The sequence below is a fragment of the Delphinapterus leucas genome, chromosome 11 (genome assembly GCF_059928025.1).
Source record: "Delphinapterus leucas isolate spDelLeu-1000000601 "Yukka" chromosome 11, BTC_Dleu_Yukka2, whole genome shotgun sequence".
In the NCBI taxonomy this organism is placed as follows: domain Eukaryota; kingdom Metazoa; phylum Chordata; class Mammalia; order Artiodactyla; family Monodontidae; genus Delphinapterus; species Delphinapterus leucas.
The window spans coordinates 29,478,998-29,493,849 of NC_143139.1; positions in this window are offsets into that span (position 1 = coordinate 29,478,998).

Below are 14,852 nucleotides of genomic sequence, written 5' to 3' on the forward strand. Positions count from 1 at the left end.
CCCTAGTAGCCATACAGAAACGGAGGCAGGCAGCTGTTTCCATGACTTCTTAGTCGCTTATATGTTTACTTTCAAGGAAGTACTCTTTTCAGGACTCCTAAGCCTCTCGGGTATGCATCACTTTCCCTCCGAGTTCACTGAGTACCTCCAGACCCCGGTGCGCCGGCTGTGCAACTTCGAAGCCCATTGGTTGATCTCTCGGAGGCCCTCTGTGCGTGCCGAGTGCTGGGCAACAAACTGTACGTTCCTTGAGCAGCGCTACATTTCCAGAGTCCTCGAACAGCCTCAGGACAACACTTCTGGTGAGTCCGACTTTGCCATGGCCCTTGTTTGAGCTGCCATGAGAAAACACTGTGCTTTGCATACTTCGAGGAACTCGTGTCTGAAGTCACTCTAGTCGAGGAGGAAGTCAGCATCTTACCATGCAGTGTCGCTAACGGCACACCCAGCATGAACACAGGCCTGGAAGTAAGGCCCTGATTTTCCGAGCAGAAACGGAGGCGTGCAGCAGTTTCCAGGAGGCGGTGGCCTCGGCTCTGGGTACCTTCAACGGTAGCAGAGTCTTCTAGACACCTAGGAGGCTGGCGTGGGTACCCTGCTCCCGGCAGGAACACTGAGTGTCGCCAGGCCCACCTGGGTCTGCTAAGCAACATCCAGGCCCGTAGCTCTTTAGAGCCCCTCTGTGTACGCGGAGCGTAGGGAAACGCACTGCACTCTATTTGGCAGCAGCTTAATTTCCTCAGCACTCACACACGTTCACGAACACCGTTCTGGCACATCCCACACGGCTCGAAGTCTTTCGCATTGCCCTAGGCTGAGCTGAACTCTGAGAAACCCTCGGCTTCGCATTCCCCCTAGGACCTCCTGCCTGAAGTCACCGTGCCTCCCAGAGATAGTCGGCTTGCGTTCTTACTGCAATTTAAGTCCCGTTCTTCCTGTGGCACTGCAGGCTTTTGAATAGCGCCAGGCCCAGAGGAGCAGCTGCGGCGTTCCTTGGTTGGGGCAGTTCGCTTGATGCAGAACACCCCACTTCGAGAAGTTGATTCGGGGAAGGAAACACAGGGTAAGCTGTGTCTCTTTGGGCTTGTGAGAAAGCACAGGGGTGTATGCTGAGTGTGCCCATGGAAACGGGGGCCTGCTGGAGCTAGCCTTGCTTTCCCATTTTGAAGGCTGCATTGACGCTGCCTTGAAGACACCTTACACTCCTTGCCTTTGGCAGGCCTGTAAACCCTGTAAGAGTGCTTCGGGAAAAAATATGAGTCTGCTCTCTGTAAAGCAGGTGCTTCATTGGCCGCTGTTGGGGTCCGCCTGACCAGCTCTAGAGCTAAAGGGAATCTCAACGTGAAAAGTTGCCTCCAGGTTAGGTCCCTAGTAGCCACACAGAAACGGAGGCAGGCAGCTCTTTCCATGACTTCTTAGTTGCTTATATGTTTACTTTCAAGGAAGTACTCTTTTCAGGACTCCTAAGCCTCTCGGGTATGCATCACTTTCCCTCCGAGTTCACTGAGTACCTCCAGACCCCGGTGCGCCGGCTGTGCAACTTCGAGGCCCATTGGTTGATCCCTCGGAGGCCCTCTGTGCGTGCCGAGTGATGGGCAACACACTGTACGTTCCTTGAGCAGCGCTACATTTCCAGAGTCCTCGAACAGCCTCAGGACAACACTTCTGGTGAGTCCGACTTTGCCATGGCCCTTGTGTGAGCTGCCATGAGAAAACACTGTGCTTTGCATACTTCGAGGAACTCGTGGCTGAAGTCACTCTATTCGAGGAGGAAGTCAGCATCTTACCATGCAGTGTCGCTAACGGCACACCCAGCATGAACACAGGCCTGGAAGTAAGGCCCTGATTTTCCGAGCAGAAACGGAGGCGTGCAGCAGTTTCCAGGAGGCGGTGGCCTCGGCTCTGGGTACCTTCAACGGTAGCAGAGTCTTCTGGACACCTAGGAGGCTGGCGTGGGCACCCTGCACCCGGCAGGAACACTGAGTGTCGCCAGGCCCACCTGGGTCTGCTAAGCAACATCCAGGCCCGTAGCTCTTTAGAGCCCCTCTGTGTACGCGGAGCGTAGGGAAACGCACTGCACTCTCTTTGGGAGCAGCTTAATTTCCTCAGCACTCACACACGTTCACGAACACCGTTCTGGCACATCCCACACGGCGTCGAAGTCTTTCGCATTGCCCTAGGCTGAGCTGAACTCTGAGAAACCCTCGGCTTCGCATTCCCCCTAGGACCTCCTGCCTGAAGTCACCGTGCCTCCCAGAGATAGTCGGCTTGCGTTCTTACTGCAATTTAAGTCCCGTTCTTCCTGTGGCACTGCAGGCTTTTGAATAGCGCCAGGCCCAGAGGAGCAGCTGCGGCGTTCCTTGGTTGGGGCAGTTCGCTTAATGCAGAACACCCCACTTGGAGAAGTTGATTCGGGGAAGGAAACACAGGGTAAGCTGTGTCTCTTTGGGCTTGTGAGAAAGCACAGGGGTGTATGCTGAGTGTGCCCATGGAAACGGGGGCCTGCTGGAGCTAGCCTTGCTTTCCCATTTTGAAGGCTGCATTGACGCTGCCTTGAAGACTCCTTACACTCCTTGCCTTTGGCAGGCCTGTAAACCCTGTAAGAGTGCTTCGGGAAAAAATATGAGTCTGCTCTGTGTAAAGCAGGTGCTTCATTGGCCGCTGTTGGGGTCCGCCTGACCAGCTCTAGAGCTAAAGGGAATCTCAACGTGAAAAGTTGCCTCCAGGTTAGGTCCCTAGTAGCCACACAGAAACGGAGGCAGGCAGCTCTTTCCATGACTTCTTAGTTGCTTATATGTTTACTTTCAAGGAAGTACTCTTTTCAGGACTCCTAAGCCTCTCGGGTATGCATCACTTTCCCTCCGAGTTCACTGAGTACCTCCAGACCCCGGTGCGCGGGCTGTGCAACTTCGAGGCCCATTGGTTGATCCCTCGGAGGCCCTCTGTGCGTGCCGAGTGATGGGCAACACACTGTACGTTCCTTGAGCAGCGCTACATTTCCAGAGTCCTCGAACAGCCTCAGGACAACACTTCTGGTGAGTCCGACTTTGCCATGGCCCTTGTGTGAGCTGCCATGAGAAAACACTGTGCTTTGCATACTTCGAGGAACTCGTGGCTGAAGGCACTCTATTCGAGGAGGAAGTCAGCATCTTACCATGCAGTGTCGCTAACGGCACACCCAGCATGAACACAGGCCTGGAAGTAAGGCCCTGATTTTCCGAGCAGAAACGGAGGCGTGCAGCAGTTTCCAGGAGGCGGTGGCCTCGGCTCTGGGTACCTTCAACGGTAGCAGAGTCTTCTGGACACCTAGGAGGCTGGCGTGGGCACCCTGCACCCGGCAGGAACACTGAGTGTCGCCAGGCCCACCTGGGTCTGCTAAGCAACATCCAGGCCCGTAGCTCTTTAGAGCCCCTCTGTGTACGCCGAGCGTAGGGAAACGCACTGCACTCTCTTTGGGAGCAGCTTAATTTCCTCAGCACTCACACACGTTCACGAACACCGTTCTGGCACATCCCACACGGCGTCGAAGTCTTTCGCATTGCCCTAGGCTGAGCTGAACTCTGAGAAACCCTCGGCTTCGCATTCCACCTAGGACCTCCTGCCTGAAGTCACCGTGCCTCCCAGAGATAGTCGGCTTGCGTTCTTACTGCAATTTAAGTCCCGTTCTTCCTGTGGCACTGCAGGCTTTTGAATAGCGCCAGGCCCAGAGGAGCAGCTGCGGCGTTCCTTGGTTGGGGCAGTTCGCTTGATGCAGAACACCCCACTTCGAGAAGTTGATTCGGGGAAGGAAACACAGGGTAAGCTGTGTCTCTTTGGGCTTGTGAGAAAGCACAGGGGTGTATGCTGAGTGTGCCCATGGAAACGGGGGCCTGCTGGAGCTAGCCTTGCTTTCCCATTTTGAAGGCTGCATTCACGCTGCCTTGAAGACACCTTACACTCCCTGATCTTGACAGGCCTGTAAACCCTGTAAGAGTGCTTCGGGAAAAAATATGAGTCTGCTCTGTGTAAAGCAGGTGCTTCATTGGCCGCGGTTGGGGTCCGCCTGACCAGCTCTAGAGCTAAAGGGAATCTCAACGTGAAAAGTTGCCTCCAGGTTAGGTCCCTAGTAGCCATACAGAAACGGAGGCAGGCAGCTCTTTCCATGACTTCTTAGTCGCTTATATGTTTACTTTCAAGGAAGTACTCTTTTCAGGACTCCTAAGCCTCTCGGGTATGCATCACTTTCCCTCCGAGTTCACTGAGTACCTCCAGACCCCGGTGCGCCGGCTGTGCAACTTCGAGGCCCATTGGTTGATCCCTCGGAGGCCCTCTGTGCGTGCCGAGTGCTGGGCAACACACTGTACGTTCCTTGAGCAGCGCTACATTTCCAGAGTCCTCGAACAGCCTCAGGACAACACTTCTGGTGAGTCCGACTTTGCCATGGCCCTTGTGTGAGCTGCCATGAGAAAACACTGTGCTTTGCATACTTCGAGGAACTCGTGGCTGAAGTCACTCTATTCGAGGAGGAAGTCAGCATCTTACCATGCAGTGTCGCTAACGGCACACCCAGCATGAACACAGGCCTGGAAGTAAGGCCCTGATTTTCCGAGCAGAAACGGAGGCGTGCAGCAGTTTCCAGGAGGCGGTGGCCTCGGCTCTGGGTACCTTCAACGGTAGCAGAGTCTTCTGGACACCTAGGAGGCTGGCGTGGGCACCCTGCTCCCGGCAGGAACACTGAGTGTCGCCAGGCCCACCTGGGTCTGCTAAGCAACATCCAGGCCCGTAGCTCTTTAGAGCCCCTCTGTGTACGCGGAGCGTAGGGAAACGCACTGCACTCTCTTTGGCAGCAGCTTAATTTCCTCAGCACTCACACACGTTCACGAACACCGTTCTGGCACATCCCACACGGCGTCGAAGTCTTTCGCATTGCCCTAGGCTGAGCTGAACTCTGAGAAACCCTCGGCTTCGCATTCCCCCTAGGACCTCCTGCCTGAAGTCACCGTGCCTCCCAGAGATAGTCGGCTTGCGTTCTTACTGCAATTTAAGTCCCGTTCTTCCTGTGGCACTGCAGGCTTTTGAATAGCGCCAGGCCCAGAGGAGCAGCTGCGGCGTTCCTTGGTTGGGGCAGTTCGCTTAATGCAGAACACCCCACTTGGAGAAGTTGATTCGGGGAAGGAAACACAGGGTAAGCTGTGTCTCTTTGGGCTTGTGAGAAAGCACAGGGGTGTATGCTGAGTGTGCCCATGGAAACGAGGGCCTGCTGGAGCTAGCCTTGCTTTCCCATTTTGAAGGCTGCATTGACGCTGCCTTGAAGACTCCTTACACTCCTTGCCCTTGGCAGGCCTGTAAACCCTGTAAGAGTGCTTCGGGAAAAAATATGAGTCTGCTCTGTGTAAAGCAGGTGCTTCATTGGCCGCTGTTGGGGTCCGCCTGACCAGCTCTAGAGCTAAAGGGAATCTCAACGTGAAAAGTTGCCTCCAGGTTAGGTCCCTAGTAGCCACACAGAAACGGAGGCAGGCAGCTCTTTCCATGACTTCTTAGTTGCTTATATGTTTACTTTCAAGGAAGTACTCTTTTCAGGACTCCTAAGCCTCTCGGGTATGCATCACTTTCCCTCCGAGTTCACTGAGTACCTCCAGACCCCGGTGAGCCGGCTGTGTAACTTCGAGGCCCATTGGTTGATCCCTCGGAGGCCCTCTGTGCGTGCCGAGTAATGGGCAACACACTGTACGTTCCTTGAGCAGCGCTACATTTCCAGAGTCCTCGAACAGCCTCAGGACAACACTTCTGGTGAGTCCGACTTTGCCATGGCCCTTGTGTGAGCTGCCATGAGAAAACACTGTGCTTTGCATACTTCGAGGAACTCGTGGCTGAAGTCACTCTATTCGAGGAGGAAGTCAGCATCTTACCATGCAGTGTCGCTAACGGCACACCCAGCATGAACAGAGGCCTGGAAGTAAGGCCCTGATTTTCCGAGCAGAAACGGAGGCGTGCAGCAGTTTCCAGGAGGCGGTGGCCTCGGCTCTGGGTACCTTCAACGGTAGCAGAGTCTTCTGGACACCTAGGAGGCTGGCGTGGGCACCCTGCACCCGGCAGGAACACTGAGTGTCGCCAGGCCCACCTGGGTCTGCTAAGCAACATCCAGGCCCGTAGCTCTTTAGAGCCCCTCTGTGTACGCGGAGCGTAGGGAAACGCACTGCACTCTCTTTGGGAGCAGCTTAATTTCCTCAGCACTCGCACACGTTCACGAACACCGTTCTGGCACGTCCCACACGGCGTCGAAGTCTTTCGCATTGCCCTAGGCTGAGCTGAACTCTGAGAAACCCTCGGCTTCGCATTCCCCCAGGACCTCCTGCCTGAAGTCACCGTGCGTCCCAGAGATAGTCGGCTTGCGTTCTTACTGCAATTTAAGTCCCGTTCTTCCTGTGGCACTGCAGGCTTTTGAATAGCGCCAGGCCCAGAGGAGCAGCTGCGGCGTTCCTTGGTTGGGGCAGTTCGCTTGATGCAGAACACCCCACTTCGAGAAGTTGATTCGGGGAAGGAAACACAGGGTAAGCTGTGTCTCTTTGGGCTTGTGAGAAAGCACAGGGGTGTATGCTGAGTGTGCCCATGGAAACGGGGGCCTGCTGGAGCTAGCCTTGCTTTCCCATTTTGAAGGCTGCATTCACGCTGCCTTGAAGACACCTGACACTCCCTGATCTTGACAGGCCTGTAAACCCTGTAAGAGTGCTTCGGGAAAAAATATGAGTCTGCTCTGTGTAAAGCAGGTGCTTCATTGGCCGCTGTTGGGGTCCGCCTAACCAGCTCTAGAGCTAAGGGAATCTCAATGTGAAAAGTTGCCTCCAGGTTAGGCCCTTAGTAGCCGTGCAGAAAGGGAGGAAGGCCGCAGTTTCCATGAGTTCTTAATCGCTTATATGTTTACTTTCAAGGAAGTACTCTTTTCAGGATTCCTAAGCCTCTCGGGTATGCATCACTTTCTCTCCGAGTTCACTGAGTACCTCCAGACCCCTGTGGGCCGGCTGTGCAACTTCGAGGCCCATTGGTTGATCCCTCGGAGACCCTATGTGCGTGCCGAGTGATGGGCAACACACTGTACGTTCCTTGAGGAGAGCTACATTTCCAGAGTCCTCGAACAGCTTCAGGACAACACTTCTGGTGAGTCCGACTTTGCCATGGCCCTTGTGTGAGCTGCCATGAGAAAACACTGTGCTTGGCATACTTCGAGGAACTCGTGGCTGAAGTCACGCTGCTCGAGGAGGAAGTCAGCATCTTACCATGCAGTGTCGCTAACGGCACACCCAGCATGAACACAGGCCTGGAAGTAAGGCCCTGATTTTCCGAGCAGAAACGGAGGCGTGCAGCAGTTTCCAGGAGGCAGTGGCCTCGGCTCTGGGTACCTTCAACGGTAGCAGAGTCTTCTGGACACCTAGGAGGCTGGCGTGGGCACCCTGCTCCCGGCAGGAACACTGAGTGTCGCCAGGCCCACCTGGGTCTGCTAAGCAATATCCAGGCCCGTAGCTCTTTAGAGCCCCTCTGTGTACGCGGAGCGTAGGGAAACGCACTGCACTCTCTTTGGGAGCAGCTTAATTTCCTCAGCACTCACACACGTTCACGAACACCGTTCTGGCACATCCCACACGGCGTTGAAGTCTTTCGTATTGCCCTAGGCTGAGCTGAACTCTGAGAAACCCTCGGCTTCGCATTCCACCTAGGACCTCCTGCCTGAAGTCACCGTGCCTCCCAGAGATAGTCGGCTTGCGTTCTTACTGCAATTTAAGTCCCGTTCTTCCTGTGGCACTGCAGGCTTTTGAATAGCGCCAGGCCCAGAGGAGCAGCTGCGGCGTTCCTTGGTTGAGGCAGTTCGCTTGATGCAGAACACCCCACTTCGAGAAGTTGATTCGGGGAAGGAAACACAGGGTAAGCTGTGTCTCTTTGGGCTTGTGAGAAACCACAGGGGTGTATGCTGAGTGTGCCCATGGAAACGGGGGCCTGCTGGAGCTAGCCTTGCTTTCCCATTTTGAAGGCTGCATTCACGCTGCCTTGAAGACTCCTTACACTCCTTTCCTTTGGCAGGCCTGTAAACCCTGTAAGAGTGCTTCGGGGAAAAATATGAGTCTGCTCTTTGTAAAGCAGGTGCTTCATTGACCGCGGATGGGGTCCGCCTGACCAGCTCTAGAGCTAAAGGGAATCTCAACGTGAAAAGTTGCCTCCAGGTTAGGTCCCTAGTAGCCATACAGAAACGGAGGCAGGCAGCTCTTTCCATGACTTCTTAGTCGCTTATATGTTTACTTTCATGGAAGTACTCTTTTCAGGACTCCTAAGCCTCTCGGGTATGCATCACTTTCCCTCCGAGTTCACTGAGTACCTCCAGACCCCGGTGCGCCGGCTGTGTAACTTCCAGACCCATTGTTTGATCCCTCGGAGGCCCTCTGTGCGTGCCGAGTGATGGGCAACACACTGTACGTGCCTTGAGCAGCGCTACATTTCCAGAGTCCTCGAACAGCCTCAGGACAACACTTCTGGTGAGTCCGACTTTGCCATGGCCCTTGTGTGAGCTGCCATGAGAAAACACTGTGCTTTGCATACTTCGAGGAACTCGTGGCTGAAGTCACTCTATTCGAGGAGGAAGTCAGCATCTTACCATGCAGTGTCGCTAACGGCACACCCAGCATGAACACAGGCCTGGAAGTAAGGCCCTGATTTTCCGAGCAGAAACGGAGGCGTGCAGCAGTTTCCAGGAGGCGGTGGCCTCGGCTCTGGGTACCTTCAACGGTAGCAGAGTCTTCTGGACACCTAGGAGGCTGGCGTGGGCACCCTGCTCCCGGCAGGAACACTGAGTGTCGCCAGGCCCACCTGGGTCTGCTAAGCAACATCCAGGCCCGTAGCTCTTTAGAGCCCCTCTGTGTATGCGGAGCGTAGGGAAACGCACTGCACTCTCTTTGGGAGCAGCTTAATTTCCTCGGCACTCATACACGTTCACGAATACCGTTCTGGCACATCCCACACGGCGTCGAAGTCTTTCGCATTGCCCTAGGCTGAGCTGAACTCTGAGAAACCCTCGGCTTCGCATTCCCCCTAGGACCTCCTGCCTGAAGTCACCTTGCCTCCCAGAGATAGTCGGCTTGCGTTCTTACTGCAATTTAAGTCCCGTTCTTCCTGTGGCACTGCAGGCTTTTGAATAGCGCCAGGCCCAGAGGAGCAGCTGCGGCGTTCCTTGCTTGGGGCAGTGCGCTTGATGCAGAACACCCCACTTGGAGAAGATGATTCGGGGAAGGAAACACAGGGTAAGCTGTGTCTCTTTGGGCTTGTGAGAAAGCACAGGGGTGTATGCTGAGTGTGCCCATGGAAACGGGGGCCTGCTGGAGCTAGCCTTGCTTTCCCATTTTGAAGGCTGCATTCACGCTGCCTTGAAGACACCTTACACACCTTGCCCTTGGCAGGCCTGTAAACCCTGTAAGAGTGCTTCGGGAAAAAATATGAGTCTGCTCTGTGTAAAGCATGTGCTTCATTGGCCGCGGTTGGGGTCCGCCTGACCAGCTCTAGAGCTAAAGGGAATCTCAACGTGAAAAGTTGCCTCCAGGTTAGCTCCCTAGTAGCCATACAGAAACGGAGGCAGGCAGCTCTTTCCATGACTTCTTAGTCGCTTATATGTTTACTTTCAAGGAAGTACTCTTTTCAGGACTCCTAAGCCTCTCGGGTATGCATCACTTTCCCTCCGAGTTCACTGAGTACCTCCAGACCCCTGTGGGCCGGCTGTGCAAATTCGAGGCCCATTGGTTGATCCCTCGGAGGCCCTCTGTGCGTGCCGAGTGATGGGCAACACACTGTACGTTCCTTTAGGAGGGCTATATTTCCAGAGTCCTCGAACAGCCTCAGGACAACACTTCTGGTGAGTCCGACTTTGCCATGGCCCTTGTGTGAGCTGCGTTGAGAAAACACTGTGCTTGGCATACTTCGAGGAACTCGTGGCTGAAGTCACGCTGCTCGAGGAGGAAGTCAGCATCTTACCATGCAGTGTCGCTAACGGCACACCCACCATGAACACAGGCCTGGAAATAAGGCCCTGATTTTCCGTGCAGAAGGGGAGGAGTGCAGCTGTTTGAAGTGGGCGGTGGCCTCGGCTCTGGGTACCTTCAACGGTAGCAGAGTCTTCTGGACACCTAGGAGGCTGGCGTGGGCACCCTGCTCCTGGCAGGAACACTGAGTGTCGCCAGGCCCACCTGGGTCTGCTAAGCAACATCCAGGTCCGTAGCCCTTTAGAGCCCCTCTGTGTACACCGAGCTTAGGGAAACGCGCTGCACTCTCTTTGGGAGCAGCTTAATTTCCTCAGCACTCACACACGTTCACGAACACCGTTCTGGCACATCCCACACGGCGTCGAAGTCTTTCGCATTACCCTAGGCTGAGCTGAACTCTGAGAAACCCTCGGCTTCGCATTCCACCTAGGACCTCCTGCCTGAAGTCACCGTGCCTCCCAGAGATAGTCGGCTTGCGTTCTTACTGCAATTTAAGTCCCGTTCTTCCTGTGCACTGCAGGCTTTTGAATAGCGCCAGGCCCAGAGGAGCAGCTGCGGCGTTCCTTGGTTGGGGCAGTTCGCTTGATGCAGAACACCCCACTTGGAGAAGTTGATTCGGGGAAGGAAACACAGGGTAAGCTGTGTCTCTTTGGGCTTGTTAGAAAGCACAGGGGTGTATGCTGAGTGTGCCCATGGAAACGGGGGCCTGCTGGAGCTAGCCTTGCTTTCCCATTTTGAAGGCGGCATTCACGCTGCCTTGAAGACACCTTACACTCCCTGCTCTTGACAGGCCTGTAAACCCTGTAAGAGTGCTTCGGGAAAAAATATGAGTCTGCTCTTTGTAAAGCAGGTGATTCATTGGCCGCTGTTGTGGTCCTCCTAACCAGCTCTAGAGCTAAAGGGAATCTCAACGTGAAAAGTTGCCTCCAGGTTAGGTCCCTAGTAGCCACACAGAAACGGAGGCAGGCAGCTCTGTATATGACTTCTTAGTTGCTTATATGTTTACTTTCAAGGAAGTACTCTTTTCAGGACTCCTAAGCCTCTCCGGTATGCATCACTTTCCCTCCGAGTTCCCTGAGTACCTCCAGACCCCTGTGGGCCGGCTGTGCAACTTCGAGGCCCATTCGTTGATCCCTCGGAGACCCTCTGTGCGTGCCGAGTGATGGGCAACACACTGTACGTTCCTTGAGGAGAGCTACATTTCCAGAGTCCTCGAACAGCTTCAGGACAACACTTCTGGTGAGTCCGACTTTGCCATGGCCCTTGTGTGAGCTGCCATTAGAAAACACTGTGCTTGGCATACTTCGAGGAACTCGTGGCTGAAGTCACGCTGCTCGAGGAGGAAGTCAGCATCTTACCATGCAGTGTCGCTAACGGCACACCCAGCATGAACAGAGGCCTGGAAATAAGGCCCTGATTTTCCGTGCAGAAGGGGAGGAGTGCAGCTGTTTCCAGTGGGCGGTGGCCTCGGCTCTGGGTACCTTCAACGGCAGGAGAGTCTTCTGGACACCTAGGAGGCTGGCGTGGCCACCCTGCTCCCGGCAGGAACACTGAGTGTCGCCAGGCCCACCTGGGTCTGCTAAGCAATATCCAGGCCCTTAGCTCTTTAGAGCCCCTCTGTGTACGCGGAGCGTAGGGAAACGCACTGCACTCTCTTTGGGAGTAGCTTAATTTCCTCAGCACTCGCACACATTCTCGAACACCGTTCTGGCACGTCCCACACGGCGTCGAAGTCTTTCGCATTGCCCTAGGCTGAGCTGAACTCTGAGAAACCCTCGGCTTCGCATTCCACCTAGGACCTCCTGCCTGAAGTCACCGTGCCTCCCAGAGATAGTCGGCTTGCGTTCTTACTGCAATTTAAGTCCCGTTCTTCCTGTGGCACTGCAGGCTTTTGAATAGCGCCAGGCCCAGAGGAGCAGCTGCGGCGTTCCTTGGTTGGGGCAGTGCGCTTGATGCAGAACACCCCACTTGGAGAAGTTGATTCGGGGAAGGAAACACAGGGTAAGCTGTGTCTCTTTGGGCTTGTGAGAAACCACAGGGGTGTATGCTGAGTGTGCCCATGGAAACGGGGGCCTGCTGGAGCTAGCCTTGCTTTCCCATTTTGAAGGCTGCATTCACGCTGCCTTGAAGACACCTTACACTCCTTGCCCTTGGCAGGCCTGTAAACCCTGTAAGAGTGCTTCGGGAAAAAATATGAGTGTGCTCTGTGTAAAGCAGGTGCTTCATTGGCCGCGGTTGGGGTCCGCCTGACCAGCTCTAGAGCTAAAGGGAATCTCAACGTGAAAAGTTGCCTCCAGGTTAGGTCCCTAGTAGCCATACAGAAACGGAGGCAGGCAGCTCTTTCCATGACTTCTTAGTCGCTTATATGTTTACTTTCAAGGAAGTACTCTTTTCAGGACTCCTAAGCCTCTCGGGTATGCATCACTTTCCCTCCGAGTTCACTGAGTACCTCCAGACCCCGGTGCGCCGGCTGTGCAACTTCGAGGCCCATTGGTTGATCCCTCGGAGGCCCTCTGTGCGTGCCGAGTGATGGGCAACACACTGTACGTTCCTTGAGCAGCGCTACATTTCCAGAGTCCTCGAACAGCCTCAGGACAACACTTCTGGTGAGTCCGACTTTGCCATGGCCCTTGTGTGAGCTGCCATGAGAAAACACTGTGCTTTGCATACTTCGAGGAACTCGTGGCTGAAGTCACTCTATTCGAGGAGGAAGTCAGCATCTTACCATGCAGTGTCGCTAACGGCACACCCAGCATGAACACAGGCCTGGAAGTAAGGCCCTGATTTTCCGAGCAGAAACGGAGGCGTGCAGCAGTATCCAGGAGGCGGTGCCTCGGCTCTGGGTACCTTCAACGGTAGCAGAGTCTTCTGGACACCTAGGAGGCTGGCGTGGGCACCCTGCTCCCGGCAGGAACACTGAGTGTCGCCAGGCCCACCTGGGTCTGCTAAGCAACATCCAGGCCCGTAGCTCTTTAGAGCCCCTCTGTGTACGCGGAGCGTAGGGAAACGCACTGCACTCTCTTTGGCAGCAGCTTAATTTCCTCAGCACTCATACACGTTCACGAATACCGTTCTGGCACGTCCCACACGGCGTCGAAGTCTTTCGCATTGCCCTAGGCTGAGCTGAACTCTGAGAAACCCTCGGCTTCGCATTCCCCCAGGACCTCCTGCCTGAAGTCACTGTGCCTCCCAGAGATAGTCGGCTTGCGTTCTTACTGCAATTTAAGTCCCGTTCTTCCTGTGGCACTGCAGGCTTTTGAATAGTGCCAGGCCCCGAGGAGCAGCTGCGGTGTTCCTTGGTTGGGGCAGTTCGCTTGATGCAGAACACCCCACTTCGAGAAGTTGATTCGGGGAAGGAAACACAGGGTAAGCTGTGTCTCTTTGGGCTTGTGAGAAAGCACAGGGGTGTATGCTGAGTGTGCCCATGGAAACGGGGGCCTGCTGGAGCTAGCCTTGCTTTCCCATTTTGAAGGCTGCATTCACGCTGCCTTGAAGACACCTGACACTCCCTGATCTTGACAGGCCTGTAAACCCTGTAAGAGTGCTTCGGGAAAAAATATGAGTCTGCTCTTTGTAAAGCAGGTGCTTCATTGGCCGCTGTTGGGGTCCGCCTAACCAGCTCTAGAGCTAAGGGAATCTCAATGTGAAAAGTTGCCTCCAGGTTAGGCCCTTAGTAGCCGTGCAGAAAGGGAGGAAGGCCGCAGTTTCCATGAGTTCTTAATCGCTTATATGTTTACTTTCAAGGAAGTACTCTTTTCAGGACTCCTAAGCCTCTCGGGTATGCATCACTTTCCCTCCGAGTTCACTGAGTACCTCCAGACCCCTGTGGGCCGGCTGTGCAACTTCGAAGCCCATTCGTTGATCCCTCGGAGACCCTATGTGCGTGCCGAGTGATGGGCAACACACTGTACGTTCCTTGAGGAGAGCTACATTTCCAGAGTCCTCGAACAGCTTCAGGACAACACTTCTGGTGAGTCCGACTTTGCCATGGCCCTTGTGTGAGCTGCCATGAGAAAACACTGTGCTTGGCATACTTCGAGGAACTCGTGGCTGAAGTCACGCTGCTCGAGGAGGAAGTCAGCATCTTACCATGCAGTGTCGCTAACGGCACACCCAGCATGAACACAGGCCTGGAAGTAAGGCCCTGATTTTCCGAGCAGAAACGGAGGCGTGCAGCAGTTTCCAGGAGGCGGTGGCCTCGGCTCTGGGTACCTTCAACGGTAGCAGAGTCTTCTGGACACCTAGGAGGCTGGCGTGGGCACCCTGCTCCCGGCAGGAACACTGAGTGTCGCCAGGCCCACCTGGGTCTGCTAAGCAACATCCAGGCCCGTAGCTCTTTAGAGCCCCTCTGTGTACGCGGAGCGTAGGGAAACGCACTGCACTCTCTTTGGGAGCAGCTTAATTTCCTCAGCACTCACACACGTTCACGAACACCGTTCTGGAACATCCCACGCGGCGTCGAAGTCTTTCGCATTGCCCTAGGCTGAGCTGAACTCTGAGAAACCCTCGGCTTCGCATTCCCCCTAGGACCTCCTGCCTGAAGTCACCGTGCCTCCCAGAGATAGTCGGCTTGCGTTCTTACTGCAATTTAAGTCCCGTTCTTCCTGTGGCACTGCAGGCTTTTGAATAGCGCCAGGCCCAGAGGAGCAGCTGCGGCGTTCCTTGGTTGGGGCAGTGCGCTTGATGCAGAACACCCCACTTGGAGAAGATGATTCGGGGAAGGAAACACAGGGTAAGCTGTGTCTCTTTGGGCTTGTGAGAAAGCACAGGGGTGTATGCTGAGTGTGCCCATGGAAACGGGGGCCTGCTGGAGCTACCCTTGCTTTCCCATTTTGAAGGCTGCATTCACGATGCCTT